This window comes from Antechinus flavipes, chromosome 3 (genome assembly GCF_016432865.1).
Source record: "Antechinus flavipes isolate AdamAnt ecotype Samford, QLD, Australia chromosome 3, AdamAnt_v2, whole genome shotgun sequence".
Taxonomy (NCBI): Eukaryota; Metazoa; Chordata; class Mammalia; order Dasyuromorphia; family Dasyuridae; genus Antechinus; species Antechinus flavipes.
This window is the reverse complement of record NC_067400.1, coordinates 258,614,484-258,638,261: the sequence shown is the minus strand read 5'-3', so window position 1 is coordinate 258,638,261 and position 23,778 is coordinate 258,614,484. Positions and strand designations below refer to the sequence as shown.

At 34.9% G+C, this 23,778-nt stretch overlaps 1 protein-coding gene across 1 annotated transcript in view; it reads right to left on the bottom strand.

The window, feature by feature from the left end:
• EFHC2 (EF-hand domain containing 2) overlaps positions 1-23,778 on the bottom strand; it is a 220,451-nt gene that overhangs the window by 46,933 nt on the left and 149,740 nt on the right. The window lies entirely within an intron of this gene.

The window sequence follows — 23,778 nt, the reverse complement described above, 5'->3', positions numbered from 1 at the left end:
TTTTTGAAATTATGCTAGAAAAATCATTCTTCTGAAGCCCTGTTCTGATGCCTCATGTGGTGTAGAGATCTTGGAAGGTTAGGTGAGCAGAATGTAGCTTGGCAGGTCTCATTATTTATCATTATAACCATATTTTACAAGGGTTTTTGTTCATATCTTCTAAACGTTTTTCTGATGTTAAGTTAGTCTTATGTTTCTAGTATATTGGTTGGCTACAATGAAAACTTTTAAAAATATATTAGTGCATTCTGTTAAAATTTTTTTTATTTCTACATCTATTTTCTTAAGAGTAATCAATCTATAATTTTTAAATGTTCTCTTTGCCAAGTTTGAAAATCAATATCATATTTACCCCATGAAGTATAGAGGGGCAGTATTTCATCTTTCTTATGTTTATGAAGACCTATATAATGCAGAAATTATTTGTTCTTTTCAAGTTAAAAAAATTTCTTTTAGAATCCATTTGTTACTGATATTTTTGAAGAGTAATTCCAAAAATTATTGATTTCCTGTTGTGTCCCATTTGGCATTTTATTTGTAAATAGCCATCCATTTTACTTTAAGTTCTATAATTTATTACCACATAATTATTTTAATATGTGCTAAAAGTTTTCAATTATTTTATGTTTATTGTGATTTCTTCTTCTTAATTTCATTTGTATTTTTGTTCCTTTTAGTAGTTTTAAAAAGCACCTCAATTTTATTAGTCTTTTTCATAAAACAGTACTTGATCTTGTCAACTTGATTGTTGTTTCATTTTTATTCATAACTTTATTGTCTTTTTTTAAATAAAGCATCCTTTAGATTATTTCTGCTTTTTTTTTTTATTTTTGGTGTTGTTAGATGCAGGCTTACTCCATTTATTTTACTTTTTACATTTATAAATATGTATCTATAATGCCAATTTTGTCTCTAAGAGTTTTTTTTTAGTCATAGATTTTGATATGTAGAGTAGCATGTTAACGTTTTTCTTAATTCATTTTAAAACCAATCATTGTAAAATGCTACCTTTAGTTTCCATGTAACTTTATCTTGTTCCCAAATTATTTTATTGAATTTTAGTCTGAAAATACAGTACGAATACTCTCTGCCTTTCAAATTTTTAGGATTTTTTTCTCTATAAACATAAACATGATTTGTTTTTGGTGAGATTTTTTTGTTGTTGTTCTTGAGAAGGCTGAATGTTCCATGATAATTCAAGGAGATGGGGGAAAGATGAGGTATCAGCTGAGCCAATTGATGGGACAGGTCTGATGAGACTTAATTGGCTAGGGTCCCCATTCTAAACAGTTGATGAAATTTTCTATGAAGACTAGGGTCCTGCTGTGGCTGCAAACCAGGTGCTGAATTGAAGGTAACAGAATCAACATAAGGATGTAAGTCTAATGTTTAGAAATCAAGACTTATTTTCCCAATTCTTTTATATTACTATCATTTATGAAGATATTTCATCTTCTGATTTATTTTCTACTGGCAGTGATACTGAAGATAATAGTTTTAAATTGTTCTGCCTTTCTACCAACTAATCAAAGATATAAGGGAAAACAAATACTTCAGGAGAACCTGTAAAAGTTCACATAATTCTGCAATGAATCCTTTAGAAAAGAGAAAAATCATATTTTCATAATGCAAAAATCATTACCTAATTGATCTGCTTTGTAAATTCATTTGTTTCTTAAGAGTTGGGTACTATTTATATTCTGAGCTGTAGACCTTGTTTTGTAATCCCAATTGTATATAAACAGCTTTTAGCATTCTATTTTAGCAGCTAATTTCATTCATAGCAAATAATAAAACCTTTACCCCTTGTACACCTAATGGAATGTCCATGCTAATTTCAATGCAAAGCTTTTAAAATTGCATTGTGTGTTTGTATACCTTCAGTATTGTTTCATGGTTCCATTAGTCAGTATATCTAAATGTAATAGGAAACTCTAGTAGTTACAAATCCTTGTAGAACATTATGAAACAAGCTCTTCACAAAGAGACCATTTACAAAGCAATTTTCTATGAAACTGTTTAAAATGCCTTACAAGTCTGGCACAGGCTGCTACAATATGCATTTAATGAGCTAAGGCAATAATCCTTTATGTCGTTGCTAACTTGAAATGATAGTTTGGAGGGTTCTCATATTAATTCTAGAAAATTGATGCTTTGATGTTAGCAATGGGCAGTGGGTAGGAGGACATTTTATAAAGAATGGTATGAACAAAGATACATACATTAGACTCATATTCTTTATATTCCCCACAGTGTCTAACTTCAGATATAATAGACAGACAGATAGATAAGATAGAGATATCTATGTATATAAATTTCTAAATGCATCATATATATATATTTTATGTCTAGAGCTACATACTGCAATATGAGTCCAATTTATATATCTTGTTTATGCCATTAACTATAGAATGCTCTCATTTCCACTGCTCATTGCTACCTTCCAAGTCCAATACAAATGGCCCCTCTTTCATGATGTTTTTCCTGATTCTGCCAGTCAGTACTAATTTCTTCTATAATACTCACTGTGCTGTCTTCATAACTCTTTTATGTACTTAATGTATTTTATGTTACTTATTATATCTTATCTCAACTAGACTATAAACTCCTTGAGAACAATATTAAGTTGTATTGATCTCTCTTAAAGCAAATGCCTTCTGCAAGGAATAGGTATCTAATAAACATTTGGTCAAGAATGAATGAATGAGATATTCCATCAAGATGGTCATGTCTCAATCCAGCTCAAAATCATTTTAAAATGTCAAGATTTTACCAAATAAAGTAAAAGAACAAAAAACTTTAAAAAAGAAAGAAAGAAAGAAAGAAAGAAAGAAAGAAAGAAAGAAAGAAGAAAGAAAGAAAGAAAGAAAGAAAGAAAAGAAAGAAAGAAAGAAAGAAAGAAAGAAAGAAAGAAAGAAAGAAAGAAAGAAAGAAAAGAAAAGAAAGAAATCCAGGAAAACAAGGATCACTGAATTTGGGAGTGGGAAGGGAGTTGGAAATATCTAGTCCAACCCATACAAGAAAGGAATCTTTATTATAACAGTCAATAGTAAACAAAGTTTTTAAGCACTTAGTATGTGCCAGGCACTCTCCCAAACAATAAAGAAGCAAAGAAAAGCAAAAATAGTCCTGCCATAAGAAATGCACATTATAATAGGGAAGCCAGCATGTAGTCAGCCAGAAATATACAGAGATAGCAGAGAAGATACTAGTGGAGGGAGTAGAGTTAGTAAGGAATGGGAGGAGTAAGTAAAGGATAAGAGGGAAGAAATTTTGAAAAAAGCTAGAAACATTATATGTCAACAATGAGAGAAGACAGTATATTAAAGAATAGAGTCCATAAGATCAGGTATTATTTTCAAGAAGTTGCAAATAGATCATCTCATACCATATACCACAATAGCTCCAAATGGATAAATAATCTACAAAAAAAGGTCAAATCAAAAAAAAAAAAAACTTAGAGGATTGGAGAAGGAATGACCTTTTGCAACTTTAGATGGAGGAAAAATTCTTGATGAAATAAGGAGAGAAGAGATAAAGAGAATAGAAAGAGAGGAGAGATGAAAAGAATAAGTTTGATCACATTAAAAAAAGATTTTGCACAAATGAAATCAATGAAGTTAAAATTATAAGGAAAAAGTGGTTAATTGAGGAGAAAACTATTGCAACAAATTTCTTTGATAAGGGTCAGATACCCAAGTTATATTAGGATTAGATTCTAATATTTTTAAAAAGAGTCATTTCCTGATAAATAAATCATGAAAAAATATGATTAGAAATCCACAAGGGAAGAAATTAGAGCTATCAATAACAACATGAAGAAAACTCCAAAGTTCAAATAATGAAGTAAAATTGAGTTAAATTAGCTTCAAAGTTCTACCTTTATCTAATCAGAATGGTGAAAACAACAAATATAAAATGTCAGTTATTTAAGGGTTATGAGAGGACAGGAACACTAATGCAGTTGTGGTAGAGTTGTGAATTGGTATAGTCATTCTGGAAAGCAATTTGGCAATATACCAAAAGTCACAAAATTGCATATACTTTGACCTAGCAACACTACTAATAAGCCTATATCTTGAAAATAAGAAAGAAAGAGGAAAAGGCATCATAAGTACAAGAAATTTATGTAAGCACTTCTTGTGATAGCAAACAACTGGAAAGTAAGGAGATGTTCAACAATGAATAATAATCAATGAAATTGTTATATTCTTTTCCAAGGCATCATCTTTCAATTAACTCCACCCTCTCTCTTTTCCATCTTGACTCTGGGAAAACAGTCAATTCTGTACTGTCCTTTTTAGTATTTTGGCCCCTTCTCTTTCTTTTAATCTTCTCGTGCAAAGTCCTAGGCTTGCATTGAGGACTACTCATTGTCTTCATTCCTACCCACAAGCTTTTCAACAAAGGTGAAGAAAATGACCAAACTAGATTGACCAATCCATTGTAAATTTATGCTACATAATATGAAGTGGACCCTCATTACTGCAAAATATCTCTCAAATTTATTGATTATCTAATTAACTATAGCAGGTTTTCTAACCTTTGTAGGGTTTCTCAAAGCTTCCATGGTTTCCTTTTCCATACCCTTTCAGCTGAAATAACTGAAAAAAATAATTTCATCACAGAAAGTTCCATCTTCTCATTCCTTCTCAAAGATCATGATGCCTTCTACCACTATTTCTATCTTTATGCCTGTCTCACATAAAATAGGCAAACCTATCTATCTACACAAGTAATTCCATTCCACCCCCTATTTTCTACTAGATTCTCCTCTCCATAATCATTATTTGTTATGCCACAGTTTTCTTTAACTGTCCTGACTCAGTTTCATTGTCTCAGTTTACTTAACTGTTCTGTCTCTGACCCAGTAAAACTAAGGATTATTCGCTCTTGGGTTATAAATTAGCAAGATAAAAGAGTAGATCTCCTGATTCTTTTATGGATTTACAATATCCTTTAGAATATTCCAAGATCAACCCATGATATCTTTACTTCTTTGTCTCTGGAATTTTTAGGTTTTATGGCTTCCCCTCCCTGATAAAAAAACTTTCCCTCCCTTTCTCTTCTGTGTCTCCAAAAAGGTATTTAAGAAGTTGGGGTTCTTCCATTCATTGCTGGAGAATGGCGGCTGGCAGCTGTATGCTGGACGCTGGATTCTTTGGGTCCTCCAGCCCTGGGACCAATATGGATTCTTTGGTCCCAGTATACTTATCTCTGTCTAACTGGATAATCTGAGACGAGAGTCCTGCCCAGTCAATCTTACTCTCCCATTAATAAAATATTAAAACTCTCTAATCTCTCTCCTGCCTCAGTTTCTCCGGCATTACAATTTGGAGGTCCCGCCGAGATAATAGAAACTGAGAACTGGATTAGAGATTAGAGATCTCTCGGTCTCCACCTAGGCCTGAGGGGGGCTCAGGACCTGAGTCTGTTCCTTGAGAAAAGACCAGCATTCTGGCTAAGTGGTTCTTCAGCCTCAATCCAGCCTACAGTGGACAACGAAATCGATTCGGCATTTGATTTGGCATTTGATTCAGCATTTGGGAGAGTAAGTATGTCTGGTTTTGGTTCTGGTTCTGGTCTGTTCTGTTGCTAGCAACCTGTGGTCTCAGAATAAATGCCGACGGGTTTAAAAATTCTGAGACGGGTATTTTCTGGGACGCTGGAGAATATCCTCTGGGTATGTTTGCTTAATGTTGTAACTGTGTAGTCTGTGTGATATATGTTCTATGTTCTGTGTGGTTTGTCTGTTATGTTGTTGGTTGGAAAACAACGTTGCAACTGTGCATAGTAAATTGGAGCTCCATGTTTGTTTGTGTGTGTCTGTGTTAAAATTTAGGAACCTTGTAAGAGATAAGGATTCAGCCTCTGTGTTGCAGGCTTAGAAAATATCAAGAAGTTTGAAAAATCTTTCTCTCTCTCTCTCTCTCTGTCTCTGGCTGACTGCAGCAGCCTGTGAGAAAAAGGGAGAAAAGGGAAAGGAAGAAAAAAAAAAGGAAAAAAAAATAGATTGAAAGGGATTTGAAAGTTTGGAAAGTTAATATACAGCAGTATGCTAACATTTTAAAGGAAAGAAGTTTGAATAGAATATCTAGGCATTCTCTGTGAAGGCAGAGAAAAGCACTAAATGGGCTTCCTTGGAAGTTCACAGAAGCCCCTTTGGATTCTGAAATGGGAAAAGGGAATTCAAGGTGAAACAAACTTCTCTCTGAGGGTGGGGAATCCTGGAAAAAGCCCCTAGTCTGTTTTTGCTGATTTAAAAGCTTTGTTAAATTTTAAGAACAATGATTAAGGAAAATTTGCTTGTGATTTAAATTTTTTTTAGGAAAAGCCTACTAGAGTAAAGAGCAATAAAATTCAAGCTTACCCTGGCCTGGGCAATAAAAAGCTCTGGAGATAAGATGCTAATAGCTGTTAGAAGAAATGTGGTAGAAGAAAAAACTTTTAAAAACAGCTGTATTAGTTTGATTCAGTTTGTTACCGTCTGAAATATATTGAGTTATTTGTTAACATAAGTTATACTTTAAATCCAGTTCTGCTGGACATGTGTGGGTTTTGTGGAGGTTTGGGTTATTCACTACAGGGTGAATCTTAAGGTTTTTGAAGGGAAAAGGAAAGAGGAATGCAGGTGATTTAGGAAGGACTGATTTGTAAGGGAAATTAAAGGTTCGCATGGTGTTAGGAAGGTGAAAGAAAGACTTTTGGGAATAGGTGAAGAGGTGGGGGAAGGAGTCACCCACCCCCACTGCCTTCTGCTACTTTACCAAAGGAGCATCTGGGAAGGAAAGTTCTTTAAGGAGATTGATTAAGTATGTAGTCAGGGGGAAAGAGAAAGTTGGAAATGGGTGGATTTGGGAAGAAACCTGGTATTGGGAAACTGATGGGCTAAATCTTGAAAAGGATCCCCATGTAGGAAATTGAGTGGGGAAGCTGAGGGAAATTTTTTTCCAAGGGGTCAGGAGTGGGGGAAGGGTGGCCACGTGGAATCCTCTCCTCCTCTCTCCTCTCTAAGTATGTTCCTGCCGCCTTTTTTCTTATCTGATTGCGGCAGTGCAGCAAAAAAGATTTTTAAGGACATGCTTATTTTTAGGTTAATTGATTAAATATTTGTTTCTTCATAAAGGTTTTCTTGGTTAAGAGATATGGTCATAAATGTGATCCATACTTTGGTCTGAGTATTTCTAGTTTAATTGCTATGTTAAAAAAAAAAAAAAAAAAACCTTCTTGAATTCTTTTATGTGGAATTGGGTTGTTTTGTATAAGTTTAAATTGATTGTATTGGGTCATCCTGAGGTTATTTAAAGGGCCTCTGAACATAAGTTTTTTCTTTGTCCTTTTGAAAATGTTTCTGTTATGGACAATATGCAATTTGGGATATTTTTCTATGTATTGGGTATTTTAAAAGCAAACTGATTTGTATGTATAATGTTCACTCATTTAACATCTACCTAGATATGATAATTGTTCTAAGTTGTGAACTTACTGAGACAATTTCTTTCTGTCATGACTTATAAGGATATTTAAGATTTATCAGAAATTTGATTAATGACATTTGTTATTGGAGGTAAAAGTTTTTGGGCTTAAATTAGCTAATGCTATTTGGGAGTTTTAAAGCTCCACCCTGTGACAGTTACTGGGACAATTGATTGATAAGCTGTTAAAACTCAACTGCTTATGTTTGTTCTTGAATTTTTCCTTCTGTAACTGATCTCTCTCTGATCAGAGCAATGGTCAATAGAATTGTTAATGCAATTCAATTATGTCATGCCTTGCTATTTTCAGTCTGGTTATATGTAATCATTGTATCCTAAATGCTTGGGCAACTATTTCGCCTGGTCATCTGTCTGTTACTGGATATTTGTGTTTTGTTCCTTTAAGGTTTCTACATGATAACTGGACAATTGACAGGAGTCTGTAAGACTGCACCCATTTGCTTGGCCTGTAAAGCAAACTCGTCTCTTCACATAGGAAACTGCTGGCCAATTTATTTTGGCCTCCTCATGTTTTGCAACAGTTTGGTGAACTGAGTCTTTCTATCTGAGACTGATCCAATCTTTATGTGTTAGATTTGTGTTTTTGTTCTAGATTTTGGTCAAATTACAGATATTGGCTTGCTTCTGGAACCTGGATCAGTTTTGATCAACCTTGACTGTCAGCATGACGCACCCACTCTGCAAGGAATGAGAGCCTCCTGTCATTTCATAGCCTGAAGCAGCAGTTTTAAAAATGAGACCATGGACTGGACCCTGCATCGAGTGTACTTTGGACTGATATGAGGGACCTTGGGAATGGTTGATGACTGACTGTTAAACCTTGCCTAGATCATCTATTACTGTGTGTTTAAGACTTGGGATGGGATTTGTTAAAACTGTGTAATTATTATGTTTGAGGGTTTTTAAGGAAATGCTACTGTATTAGTCTGTTATGTATAGGGATTTTGATTTGCTCTTGGGATTTATATGGGGAATGGTCATTTGATAATTCCTTTCCGTGAGAAAAAAAAGGGGAGGTAGAGATAGAACATTGGGGAACCTGGTAGAACATAGGGGAACTGGTATATTTTTTTCAAAATACCTGAAAGAATGGGAACCCCTAGCTCCTATTCACTCTGCCTTAGGCATCTCTGCCCCACTCCCTTTCTCACTAGTTCAGATTGAATTTGGATGTTTTAGCTTTGGAATCCTTTATTTTGTTAAAATTTCCCTGGCAGACTCAGTTTTGGGGATTATTTTTTTTTAGAAAAGTTCTACAACTCAGACACCTGTCCTGGGACTGGCAGTCTCTCTGATCTATTTTTTCTTCAGTCCTGCAATCCCAGTTTATTAAATATTTCAGCATTTCAAAGGACCTTGAAGTTTGGCTTGAGGCACCTAAAAAGTTTGGAGTTTGCCTGCCTTGATGGTCTAACTGTGCGTAATCTGCTCAGAAATCTGTATTCTAGTAGCAGCCCTGCCTGTTTCTCTGGGTGGGGACGGGTGGAGCTACTACAAGCCTCATCCTTCCCCCATGGAGAGGGCTGCCTCTCTGAATGGGCCTTGGACCCTGCTGCTTTGTAAGCAGAGACTGAGTTAAATGCACAAATGACCACAGACCTAACTGTCCATCTCAAACTGGATTCTCTGGCTGAGGTGGTGCTCCAGAACTGGAAAGGACCTGACATGCTTGCAACAAGGGAGCCTTTGTACAGCTGTTAACTCTGGGGTTATCAGGGAGAGACTTGCTCTTGCCATATGAGTCCTTACATTTTTTCTAGTTTTATTTTTGCCCGTTTGCTTTACATAGGGTGGGTCAAAGACCTCCTGGATACCTAGAGGAAGGTGCTAAGATTCAAAGGTTTGAATATTTAGGAGAAAGAGTGTGGAATGTTATGCCACAGTTTTCTTTAACTGTCCTGACTCAGTTTCATTGTCTCAGTTTCCTTAACTGTTCTGTCTCTGACCCAGTAAAACTAAGGATTATTCGCTCTTGGGTTATAAATTAGCAAGATAAAAGAGTAGATCTCCTGATTCTTTTATGGATTTACAATATCCTTTAGAATATTCCAAGATCAACCCATGATATCTTTACTTCTTTGTCTCTGGAATTTTTAGGTTTTATGGCTTCCCCTCCCTGATAAAAAAAACTTTCCCTCCCTTTCTCTTCTGTGTCTCCAAAAAGGTATTTAAGAAGTTGGGATTCTTCCATTCATTGCTGGAGAATGGCGGCTGGCAGCTGTATGCTGGACGCTGGATTCTTTGGGTCCTCCAGCCCTGGGACCAATATGGATTCTTTGGTCCCAGTATACTTATCTCTGTCTGACTGGATAATCTGAGACGAGAGTCCTGCCCAGTCAATCTTACTCTCCCATTAATAAAATATTAAAACTCTCTAATCTCTCTCCTGCCTCAGTTTCTCCGGCATTACAATTCTTTCACTTGTCTTCTCTACCTGTCTACTGGATGCTTCTGTAATGGCCATAACCATGCTCATATTTTCCCTACTTTCAAGAAACCTTGACTTGATCTATTTGATGCCAATTATGTCCCTCTGACTTTTGGGAGTGAACTCTGAAACTCTCCTCTGACAGAGACCCACCCTTCAGGGCAGTTAAGTGGTTTCATTCTATTGGAAATCTTGGCAGGGACTAGCTGCACCCTCTGTTGAGTTGAAGATTATTCCAGGACTACTCCCAGTAGCTCAAACTTAAGAGGTCTCATTCAGTTGTAAATCTGGGCCTGATATTCTTATGGAGTAGCTTGAAACTCCAAGATAAGTATTCTCTTTTCAAGTGGAAATCTAGGTCTGAGACATTAAATAGAAGCCCCAACCTAAGACTTCTTATAAAAAGACAATTTTAAACTCCAAATCTCTGCAGAAGTCTGAAGCAGGATTATACCTTGCCAAGGAACCTCTCTTCTTGGCACAGCTGCCTGCCAAGATTCTTGCCTGCTGTGAAGATATGCTCTTCTCAGTGATAACCTTTTGTTATTTTTCTGACAGGACCTTGCCACTGAGGAGTCTGTCTTCCTCGCAAAGCTGGCTTCACAGTGCCAATAAACTTCTCTTTTCTGCCATTCAGATTTCGGATTTTATGAATTCTTTCACATTGGATCTATGCTGGCCAGAGGGGAGTGCCCATCCCAATTCTCACATCTCTAGAGACCACTAGACTCTCATCATATTCATCCCATTAGCTATTGTCCTGTATCTTTCCTCCTTTAAGTGGCTAAGTTCCTTCTCTTTTTTCTTCTCACTCTCTTCTTACCCCTACAGTCTTGTTACCTCATCATTCAATAAAAACTGATCTCTCCAAAGTTATTAATGATCTCTTAATTGCAAAATCTAAAAACCATTTTTTAATCCTCATTCTCCTTGACCTCTCTGAAGCTTTAAACACTATTGATCACCCATTTCTTCTTTAAACTTTCATCTTTCTAGGTTTTAGGGACATTATTTTTTCTGGGTGGTCTTACTAACTGCCTGATTGATCCTCAGGTTCCTTTGCTATCTTCATCCAGGTCACACTTGGTAACTATGGGTGCCCCCTCCATGACTATCCTAGGCCCTCTTCCTTTTTCCTTCTGTACTATGTACTTGGTAATATGATCAGCTCTAATAGATTCAATTATTATCTATGTGCTGATAATTTTCAAATCTACTTATCTGGCCCGAATATGTCTCCTAATCTTTAGACTTACATTTACAACTGCCAATTAGACATCTCAAAATGGACATCCAGTAGATGTCTGAAACCCAAAAAGCACTTTTTTTTTTCCTTTCCAAGCTTCATAATTACTGTTGAGGGCAGCAGCATCTTCTCAGCTACCCAAGTTCAAAAAATAAGCACCATCATCAACACCTCAGTCTCTCATTCCTAAGATCCAATACTGACAAGTCCTGTTAAGTTTGTTTTCATTACATCCCTCTCTCCTTCTACTCTGTCACCACTCTAATTCAGGCCTTCATTACCCCAGACTTGCACTATTGCAATAGTCTCCTGGGCTGGTTTCATGCCACAACTATTTTCCCACGCTAGTTCATCATCCACTCAGCTGCAAATTTTTCGAAATGTAAGGCTAACCATGATAATCCCCTCTGCCCCCCTTTCCCCAGTGATCAACTACATTGGGTTCCCTCCAGGTAATGAACAGATTTACAATTTCATATACAACCTTTTTTTTATGTTCCTCTTTCTACATGGAAATTTTATGCTCACATTTGTTACATTCAAAATAATCAAAAAAGGGAAAGATTAATTAGAAGAATGAATAAAATATCTCCTTATAAGAAACAATGAACTTGAAAAACAAAATAAAGAGAAATATCAAAAGAATCACTGGGCTTCTTTTAAAAAAAAAAAAACAATTAAAATCCCTGGACACAATATTTAAGAAATCTTTTTTTAATATATCCTAGACTATAAGAATCAGAGGGCAAAATAAAATACAATCTGAGTTTATAGCTCAAAGAAAAATACTACAAGTATCCATAAAAAATAAGATAAGTCCAACTGGGATCAATCAAAACCATCAAGGAAAAACTTGAATTAAAATACACAAAAGAAAAAAAGAAAGAAAGAAAAGTGGGCAACTGCAAAAGATTATAATTCTATAGCTGAGGATGTTGCTGGGGGGTAAGGAGAGCTGGGAAGACTATTTGAATTACAAATATAAGTGACAAAAATCTAAAAAGGTAAATTATTTTGAGCCATTTCAAAGGACTAAACAATGATCAGCAGCTTGCAAACTAACATAGGGAAAAGAAACAGAATATTTCTTTAACTGATAAAGTAAGAACAACTAAAGAAAAAAGGATCAAACCCTGAAGCAGTAGTTTGATTTTAAACTTTTTTGTTTGCTTTAAAAGACAATGGAATAAGAAAAAAGATTTTATGAGTGATGAATGAAAAAGAAGAAAAAGGAACTTGCTATCTCTTATAATTTGGATGTATCTCCTGAACTGGGCAAAAGAAGTGGTACACATACACACACACACACACATACACACACACAAACATACATAGAAGTTAATGTTGAAATAATTTTATAACCTACAGAGGAAAGAAGGTAAGAGAAAATTAAATGAAATAGGTAAAAAAGAAGAAGAACAACAACAACAACAAGCATTTATATAATACTTAGTTTAGAAATATCTCATTTTTTTTCTTCAGAGAAACATTGAGGGATAGATGATATTCTCCCTATTTTATAGATGAGAAAACTGAGGCAGATAAAACTAAGATTATATTAGCAAATGAATGAAGGTTGTTCTAATTTTTCAGTTCTTTCTTATTTACATTTTGCTTGTATTATTCTAAATGTATAAGGGCATATTGGAAATTCCTGTAATTATTGTTTTGGTCTCTAGATCATGGTTTCTTAACTTCTTTTTTGTTTATCAAGGAATTCTTCACAGCTTGATAAAATCTAAAGACTTTCTCAAAATAATGTTTTAAATGCATAAAATAAAATAAAAAACAAATGGTTACAAAGGAAAAAATGGGTAGAAGATAGACTGGAGTAGGGAGAGACTTAAAGCAGGTAGATCAAGCAGAAAGCTATGAAATAAACTTGAAATGAAATGATAGGGGTCTGACCCAGGGTGGTAGAAATGTCAAAGGAGAGAGAAAAGATATGTGAAGCTGTAATTGACATCCTTGAAACAGATTGGATATGGGAAACAGATATGAGAACTCAAAGTTAACACTCAGGATGTAAATGGAGGTGACTAGAAGGATAATGGTTTCCTCGACAGTAACTGAGACATTAGAAAAAAAAGATTATTTTAAAGATGGGGGAGGGAATGAGTTCAGTTGTGGACAATTCAATTTAGTTTATGGCTTCAGATTAAGGCACTACATGAATATTTAGAAGAAATGAAGTTCAGGAAGAAAGAACTGAAAGGATAATCAACAGCTTCAAAGAAAAAGTGGTGTAACTTACACAAGTGACAGGACTCCCTGAAACCTAGGATACACTAAATAGAAATCAATAAGTCTGTGAAAAAAGCAAGAAAATTAAAATAGATATAAAAGATTGAAAAATGAAATATAAGATATCTAATAACAAAAACAACTACCTTGTAAAACAGATCAAGAAGAGATGATTTAAGAAACATTGGACTCCCTGAAATCCACAAAGAAACAAACAAAAAAGCCTGGACACTATATTTCAAGAAATAACAAAATAAATTTCTCAGATCTATTAGAACGAGGAGGCAAAGACAAGATAAGAGTTAATCAATCACTTCTTGGGGGGGGGGGGAAAACTCCAAAAGAAAAAATTCTAGGAAAATCAAAGTTCCCATGTTAAAGAAAAATCCTGAATGCAAGAATCCAGAAATAAATTCAAATATCAAAGAATAATAATTGGTATACCACAGGATTTTATAGCCACTACTGAAAATAAAAAATATCTAAATAAATAAAAATAAGATAAAAAATCCTAGAATATAGTAGTCCAAAACAAAAAAATATCAGCTTACAACAAAGAATATACTGCAAAAACATCTTTAACATATATAGGACTGCTTGCCATCTTGGGGGGGGCGGTGGAGGGAGAGAGGGAAAAAAACGAAACATAAGCGATTGCAAGGGATAATGTTGTATAAAAATTATCCTGGCATGGATTCTGTCAATACAAAGTTATTATTAAATAAAATAAAATTAAAAAAATTTAAAAAAAAAGAATATACTGCAAAGCTAAGTATAATATTTAGGGGGAAGAGATAGAGGAAGGGAGAAAATACCCTTTTAATGAAATGGAGGGATTTTGAGCATTTTTGTTGAAAAGACCAGAGTTTAAAGACTTTAAAATCCAAACAGAGAAGTTCAGAAAAACCTAGATATATAAATTAATTAGCGACTACGGGAGGGGGCAGGGAGAAAGGACTAAAATGTAGTGCTGGCATCTTCATAAAAGAAGATATAAGTGTCCCTTCAAACCTTAATGTATTAAAAGGATATTGACAAAGTTATATGATAAAAGCAGAAGCCATAGGAAGGAGCGATGTAGGGTTGTTGTGAAGGCCTGAAGAAGAAAAGATAAAAGGAATCACACAAGTATAGAAAGGAAGAAGAAGGGTTTGGAACTTGTTATTTTTCATCAATGAAGCACTTGAGAAGCATACAAACATGGAGGCAGAGATGGGTGGCAGTAGTGAGCATGAGAGGAACTTTTATCTGAAATGAAAAAAGGACGTTTATGTGCATACCCTTTGACCCAGCAGTGTAATTTCTAAGGCTTATATCCCAAAGAGATCTCAAAGAAGGGAAAGGGACTCATATGTGCAAAAATGTTTGTGGCAGCCCTGTTTGTAGTGGCCAGAAATTGGAAACTGAGTGGATGCCCATCAATTGGAAGGAGAATGGCTGAAAAAATTGTGGTATATGAATGTTATGGAACATTATTGTTCTGTAAGAAATGACCAGCAGGATGAATACAGAGAGGCCTGGAGAGACCTACATGCTGATGCTGAGTGAAATGAGCAGAACCAGGAGATCATTTTACAGTTCAATGAGGATCAACTCTGATGGTCGTGGTTCCCTTCAATAATGAGATGATTCAAACAAGTTCCAATTATTCAGTAATGAAAAGAATCAGCTACACCCAGAGAAAGAACCATGGGAAATGTGTGTGTTCCACAACATAGCATTTCCACTCTTTCGGTTATTGTTTGCTTGCTTTTTTGTTTGCCCTCTCAGGTTTTTTTTTTTCTTTCTTTCTAGATCTGCTTTTTCTTGTGCAGCAAGATAACTGTATAAATATGTATACAAATACTGTATTTAACATATACTTTAACATATTTAACATATCTTGTACTACCTGTCATCTAGGAGAGGGGGTAGGGGGATGTAATGGGCTGAGGCTTGAGTTGATGCACTGAGGTCCCAAGCACATGAGGCTAAATAGTAATTGGACCATAATCTATTAATATATAAAGGGGAGGAGATGGCTCAGTGGGTAGAGCACCAGCCCTGAAGTCAGGAGGACCTGAGTTCAAATCCAGCCTCAGACACTTAACAATTCCTGGTTATGTGACACATTAAAATCTTACTATGTGTGGCTATGTTAAAGGTCTGAATGGAGAATTGCTTTTACATAATAAATGTCCATGTTGAATTAAATTTCAAAAATTATACTACCATAATATAGATATGTAGATAAGTATATATGCATATATATAATGCAAAGAAATGACAAATTCTTGATGTTAAAAAAAAAGTTGGAAATTCTAAATAAGATATAACTATTTGTTTGTTTCTTTCTTTTTTTTCTTTCTTTCTCGTTGTTTGTGTCAAGTGTTAATTAGCTTTGTGACCTTGGAATAAGATACTTTAGAAATCCCTCTGAATCTCTTTGCTTTATCTATAAACTGTAATTGTTGGAATAAATCCAGGTTTTCCAACGAGTCCACAAAATTTTTATCACCAAAGATCCTTAGTTCTTAAAATATTCCTTTTTATAAAAAGGATTTCCTCTTCCATATCCTGCTTCTTTTATATCCCTGACACTGCCTCCTTCTCCCTGGTTCAATTTGAACTCAGCTGCCTGAGTTGGCAATTGGGGATAGAATGATCTGCAGTAGAGAATGTAGATATTTCCCTCCTAGGCAGCACAATTTGAAATGGGAAACATCTCTAAGCATTCTTCTAGTTCTAATCTTCTAGACTTTTATGATTCTACATTTTGGAGACACACTGATGCTTATATAAAACAGAAAGTTAAGTTTTCCAATATTTTAAACTTCTAATAGGTATCTGGGTTACCAGTCAACATTGCCATGGGCAACTGAAGAAACAATAACAGAACATAGTCACTTCAGCATTTTTATAAGCTTATTTTCTGATTTCTAACTCCATGTCTTTACTCCATCAGGCTTGGCTTCCTCCCATATAGCTTTCAAAAGTCAAAACCCTCAGTCTGAATTGAAAGCCTTCTTTGTCTTCTAGCTTTAATTTAATTTACATACTCCTCAACTCATTCATTCACATTGTCGGTAGGATAAGAAATCTTTCAGCTGACCTTAAATTTAAATTTTCCCATTTTTACTGTAGCTCATTTTCTCTCTGCCACTCCCTCCTTTCCTTCCCAGGCATGTACAGAAGTGGAATAAAAGTTCTGCTGGCCAGAATGGAATTTTTTTTTGCTTATTGTGACCTATATATTAAAGAGGGGCTCATTCTCAAAAGAGAAAGCATTATTTCCCTTGCTTGAAGCAGAAACCATTATGAAAGTCAGTGAGTTTGAAGAAGAATTTTCTATAATACAAGCAAGATAGTATGAAGATGTTGAGATACAAGGTTGCCAGGCTCAATATTGATGCTACCATGGCAGTCACACATATGGATACAAAGGGCTAAGAAGAGGCTGAATGGAAGATGCAATTGGTCCACTGAGAATGAGCAGCAAGATGATGGATGCTGGAGAAATCAAATAAAATGAGAATGATTTGCTATGGCTGAAGTAGAGAGTGATTAGGACCACTACAACTTTTACCCAACAAAGCCAGAGGGGCATAGTTAAGGCTTGGCTAGATGCATGTTTCAAGTGGAGAATTATCCACTGTCCAAGAATCTAGTAATCCTCTTTTCCCTTCTGTCTGAGAGGTGGATTTTAAATCCAAAGTTTTTCTGTTCTTTGTTGTGTTTTTTTTTAATTCCTGATTTGATTCATACTTTAATACCTAAATATTCTTTATAAACTATGATCAATCACAATTGCTCTTGAATTTTGCATTTCATTACTATTGAATGAGAAGTTATAAAAGGAAGGAACATTGCCTTAATTGTAAGTACATCTATATGCTAAATGGAGGCTTAAAATTGATGTGAGAAAAGAATGACATTGATTTATTAATTTTAATAAACATCCCAAAGTAGATAAAGCTTAACTGAGGGCTTTTGCCCTTAGGGGAAAGTGAGTCAATTGGTTTTGCTGTCTGGAAGGATGATAGGTTGTCAGGTCATATTGCCTTCTCCATTTTTTGCCCCATCTCCCCAAGTCTTCTGGGAGAATTCTCTGTAGGCGTAGCATTTATGTCAGAGACTAGAGTTAGGCCTGGTGGGAGGAGCAGGCCAAATAATGCCCTCATTTCAAAACAAAAGACAGAAGAGACAATAAATACCTTCTTCTTTTTTTTTATTTTTTTTTCCATTTTTAATCTTCCAACAGACATGCAAATCCTGACAACCTGGGTGCAACACATGGGTGGTTTTTCCATGGGATTTTTTTTTTTTTTAAACTTTTCTACTTTGGGAGTTTAGATCTGTTTTAATTCCTTCTTGCATACATTAAAGATAACAACAAACATTTAAATTTTGTTTCTGATTCCTAAATTTTTATTTATAGGATTTATGTTATTTCATTATTATTGTGTGTGTGTGTGTGTGTGTGTGTGTGTGTGTGTGTGTGTGTGTGTTTTGGAGAGAAATACTATTTTTCTATGTTGGGCTTTTAAAATTCTGATACCTACAATTTTTTCTTTTAACAGTTTTTTTCTTTAATGCTATTTTACTTTTCTTCCCTTTCCCTTTGCTAGATTTTTTATCTTATCTTTTTATCTTTATCTTTATCACTATTTTTCAGTTTTATTCTTCTTAACTATTTTTCTTTTTTTTCTACTCTGTATTTATCATACATTTCTGACACATATCTTGTCTTTCCAAATAGAATGTAATCTTCCTGAGCTTTCTTTTTTTGTATCCTTAGCACTTAGCTGAAAGCATGGTAGAAAGTAAGAGCTTAATAAAGCTTGCTGTTTGGTTCATTGATTTGACAGCATATAAACTTAACTTATGTAATTGCTTATCGATATGCTAAGAGCTACTGCTCTTATTGCTACTGATTTACACCTTTGTAACACCCATTTCATATGTAACTGGGTTTTGAGAACCAGCAACATTTTGGGATTTGAAAAGACTAGCCTTGAAAAGAGATTTGGACTCTTATTCACAATCTTTGAGCTAGGTGAAAAGATGTAAAGTCTGTGAGAGAGCAGGGTGAGAGAAAATGGATCAGATTCCATAAGCTAAGCAACAGAGATTGTGAGGCAGATTGGGTTCTCAGCTGTGATCAGAACTTAATGAGTTAAGCTGGAGAGATAAGAGACTGGAAAGGGAGAACAGAGCCATAGCGGAGAGAAAAGAAATGATAGTGGGCCACCTGTCTCTGCAACTATCTTGGAACAAAGAATTCTAGACTGAAGTGACTAGTTATCTCTTCTTCAAAGACTGAAGGAAGTTTCAAAAGACACATATTTTATACAACCTCAGTTTCCTATGCCTCTGATAGCAAATGTACCTCTTTTAAATCCTGACTTTGTGTCACATAAAACTCCATAGTTGATTCATACAAGCTTACATTACATATCTATATGTTTAATCTGTGCTGAAAAAGGAAAATGCTTCAAGTCAGGAATTAGCTGGCAATATACAAAATATAAATTAGGATAGAGAGCTAAACCTCTGTCTGAATGTTAGGAAATGGCTTAAGTGGAATTGTTATGAATGGCTTTTCATTAGATATAAACTCTGTAAAACTTAAAAAAAAAAAAAAAAAGGACCACATGGACTTAAGGGCTATGATACTGTCAATAGAATAGAAATAAACTAATTGTAAAAGTTTGTGACTGATTAAATCTTTAGCATCAGATATGAAAGAGTGGAAACAGAGAATAAAGGGCAGTGACCAAAGAAAAAGCCATACTTGACTGGTTATGAGGAAGGTGATAAAGAGAATAAAATGAAATGAATATAGTTAGCCTATTCTACAATTTAGAGAGATAGCAAATGGTATTATATACGTCAGCTGTCTTACTAGACCATTTATTGGTTTCTATACCATTTAAGATTGGCCAGTTAGTACAATTTTCCTTTAGCAATTGGTTAAAAATTGATATTGTGGATCAATTTTAAAACATGATGCTAAATGTTAAAACGTTAAAACATGAACGCAACTCTGGAAAAGTAGTGTTAATTAATAGATTTTTGACATTCACAAGGGATTTCTGATATTTGGACTAGGCTTTTGATATGGACCTAAGAACAGTATAAGAATCTTGAATGAAAGTAAGAGTTAGGAGAGTCTAGAATAGTCAATAATAGTGATTGATTTGTTTTGTTTTATTCCTAGCACTTAGCACAGTACCTGGCATATAGTAAGCACTTAATTCACACTGACTGAATGTGAAGTAGATTATCACTGAGAATTATAAAGCTTATGTATATGGAATGGTTTTAAATGTAGGATAACAATACACTAATATATTTTAATCATTGCCAAATTAGATCCTGATTTCCAGAGATGGCTAATTACACTAACCAACTATGAATTCAGTATTCAATTCCCTCCAAAGAAAATGATGTGTATATAGTGACCTTTTTTTCTCAAAGGTCATGTGACACTGAAACTGTGGTAATATCTAAGGAAAGAATAAAGTGTTATATAACATCCATGGAGCTGGACTACAAGCAAATGTCAGCAATAGATGAATGCCTGGGATTTCCACAAGACATGCCAATAATACACTTCTGATGTTATTGTTTCACTTTTGCTTTCTTGTTTGAATGAGTATTTCTTTTCCCCTTCTTTTCCAGTCTTCTTTTAAGATCATCAAAACAACAGAACCACTCTCAGGCTTCTATCTAGACTCCTGTGACTTGATAGGATTTAGGATAATAGGAACACATTTTTCATCTCTCCTTACTAAAATTTCAGTAGTTTATCCTTACTTAGTCTCATGAATTTTTAGCTTACCTGTTTATGTTTCCCTTAATTCCTATATTTGACCATCAGTTTCTATATAGCTTTGACTTTTTCATCATCTTGGAATTCCTCTATTTCATTAAAAAGTTCATTTCCCCTCCACCTCTCAATTTATACTCAATTTTGCTAGATAGGTTGTTCTTTGCTGTAAACCTAATACTTTGCCTTAGAGATTATCACATTCTAGGATCTCTCGCTCCTTTAGAATGGAGGCTATCAAATCATGTGTGATCCTGACTGTGGCTCTTCAGTTCACTTAAATTCTTTCTTTCCACTTGCTTGCAGTATTTTTTTATTTGATCTGGAAACTGGATTTTACCTATGATGTATGTATGAATTTTTATTTTGCAGTTTTTCTTTTCAGGAGATGAATGATAAATTCTATTTCCACTTTGTTTTCTGGTTCTAAGATGTCTGGGAAATTTTCCTTAAGATTTCTTGAAATGTGATATTTAGACTGGTTTTTTGGTCATGATTTTCAGGTTATCCAATTATTCTTTTTTTCTTTTAGATCTGTTTTCTAGATCAATTCTTTTTGCTGATAACATACCTTATAATTTCTTCCATATTTTCAGTCTTTTAGCTTTGTTTTAATATTTCTTAATGTCTTGTGGAGTCATTGGCTTCTATTGGACCTATTCAAATTTTCAGGGAGTTTTATCTCTTGGGCAAGATTTGGTGTATCAAATTATTTTTCCAATTCTTTCTTCCCTAGATCTTATTTCTTTCCAAAATTTCCTTTAGCATTCTAATAATATAACAAAAAATAAAGCAACTCTTGCCTAATTTCTTTCATGAATTTTAATTATGTGTTTTTTCAGTTGTTCAGTTGTATTCAACTCTTCATGATCCCATGGATGATAGCTTACTAGGACTGTTTATCCACTATCTTCCAAAGTCTTCGCAAACTCATGATCCTTATTCTCATGGCATAATTTTCCATCTTATCCTCTACTAGCCCCTGAGGCTTTGAATGTAGATAATCTAGAATCATTCTTTTTTTCTGGGTTTATGCCTTGAGCATCCTTGTTACTATAACAATTTTCTATGGTGGGATTCTTTTTGTTTGTTCATTGGCTCATTCTTCCAGGCAATGTTCTCACTGTGGGAAGTTTATGCTTATAGTCAGATTCTGTATCTTTTTGGAGGGAAGTTCTGTGATGGTCTTGTTGCTGCTTTCTTAGAGTACTAAATGTTATGTTATTCTAGAATCTCAGGGACAGCTCAGACTGCAGACCTGTAAGCTTTCAGATCCAGAGAAAAGTCTAATCACTGCCCACCTGGCCTGAGCTCTACAGGTTCCTGACCTGGGTTTGGGTCTGAGCAATAAAAGACTAGGCTTAGCCACTACCAGCCAGCTGAGAAGCTCTTCAGAGTGATAGAACTGTACACTTCCCTTTGGTCTGACATTCTTCCTCTGGTTATTACTCTTAGGCCATAAGACTAAGCAAGAAATTAGCACTCCACTCCCAGGTCAAAGTCATATAACTACTGCTTACTTCTGAACTTATTTAGTACAGAATTTAGGACTGGCAACTGCTTCTTACTCCAGAATGCTACTCCTAGACTAAAGTCCTATGTCTGCCCAGGGTCTATAATCCAGAACTGGATAGTGACCAACTGGTACCTAAGTCCATATCCTATACAAGACTGTGGTGCCCCAGTATGATTCTAAGACCTCATCTTAACTATAACCTCAATCTAGGTACCCTTTAAGTCCCTCACCAACAGACTACTCCATGTATTTCTAGCCAGATACCATCTCCAGTGTCCGAGGGCCTTTTGCTTTTAGTCTCCTTATGCTAAAATGGGCTGGAAAAATTACTATAACTTTTTCTTGGATTTTCTGATCAGGATTTGATGTGGGGTGCTTTGTATGGAGAAATATTTTGTGGAGAGAAGGCGGATGGGATCACTATAACTCTCTCTATGCTATTCCACCATCTTGGCTTTGCCCAAATGGGTTTTTTTTTTTTTTAGTTTTAATTTTTTGTTTTGTTTTGTTTGCTTTTTGCTGAGGCAATTGTTGTTAAGTGACTTGCTCAGAGTAACACAGTTAGGAAGTATTAAGTGCCTGAGACCAGAATTGAACTCAAGTCATCCTGTCTTCAGGGCTGGTGCTCTATCCACTGTGCCACTTAGTTGCCTCTCAAATGGGAATAATTTATATGATATTTCTCTACAATGCAAGAAAAACATTGAGGAGGACATAGCACAATGAAATATATCAAAGTTGCATAAGGTTAGAAAAAAAAGTTTGATTAGATAATATTTGATTAGAATCAGTCAAATAAGAGTTAGAAACAAAAAAATAGATGCAGGAGATAAGAGTAAAGAGGAGCAAGTATATGTGACTGTCATTGTGTATGACTGAGCTCCAATTCAGTTATTGCCATCTTCATCCAAAGAGGATAGATGTCATAATTGAGTCTGGCAAATGAGAGGTTTGTTCAGCACATAGTAAATTCTCACTGATAGATAATTCATATAGATGACAGGCCCCTTCTTCCCCCTTCTCCTTCATCCTTCTGCCTAAGAGATAGAAATCTAATTCATGGGGCTTTTTTGTTTTGTTTTTTTTACATGTGTTCATAATTCCTTAATATTCTTATCTTAAAAGTTTGCAGGCTCTAGATAAAAATAAATGATTAGTGATAATTGCTGTTGTGTATTTCAAAATTTGTGAGAGGGTATTGAAAAAAAAAAGAAATATTGACTTCCTTTAATATGTAGATGAAATTGAATCATTGATAAATTTGGATATTGACTAGGTGCTTGGGAAATATGCGATAGGATGATATTGCATTTCAATCAGTGTCCCAAATTGGGTAAAGCTGAATCCAGTGGTTTTACTCTTATGCAAAAAAAAATGAGAGGCAGCTAGGTGGCACAGTGGATGGAGCACCAGCCCTGAAGTAAGGAGGACCTGGGTTCAAATGTGACCTCAGACACTTAACACTTCTTAGCACTTCTTGGCTGTGTGACCCTGGGCAAGTCACTTAATCCCAAATGCCTCAGCAAAAAACAAAAAATAAAAAATAAATTTAAAAATGAGTCAATCGTTTTCAGGTTGGAGACTCCATTGTTCTTCTTTATTGTTTATCTCTTCTCCCCTATGAGAGTTTATTATATAGAAACAGGGTTGATAGTGATCTGAGAGGAGGTCAAACTCAGTGAGAGGAAAAGCAAAGAAGTGACTATATTAGAATGACAATGCCTTTCTTTCAAGGGTAAGTTTCAGAGAAGGCAACTTTTATTCCTTAACTGAACAAATATTTCAAATCATGATAATACAAAAGGCCACATTACCATTTAGAAAATTGTCCTGGAAATTCATCCTTACCATATTTGGCCAGTACTTGTTGAAAATCTGTGATTAATGCAATCTCTTCTTTCTTTATATTCCTATATTAATATGTCCTTCCCAAGTTAGTTAGATAGATACAACTGATTGATTAGATAGATAACTGATAAGATATTCAAGGTAGGCAAACAAGTAGCTAGCTAGCTAGGCAGATAGATGGATAGATAG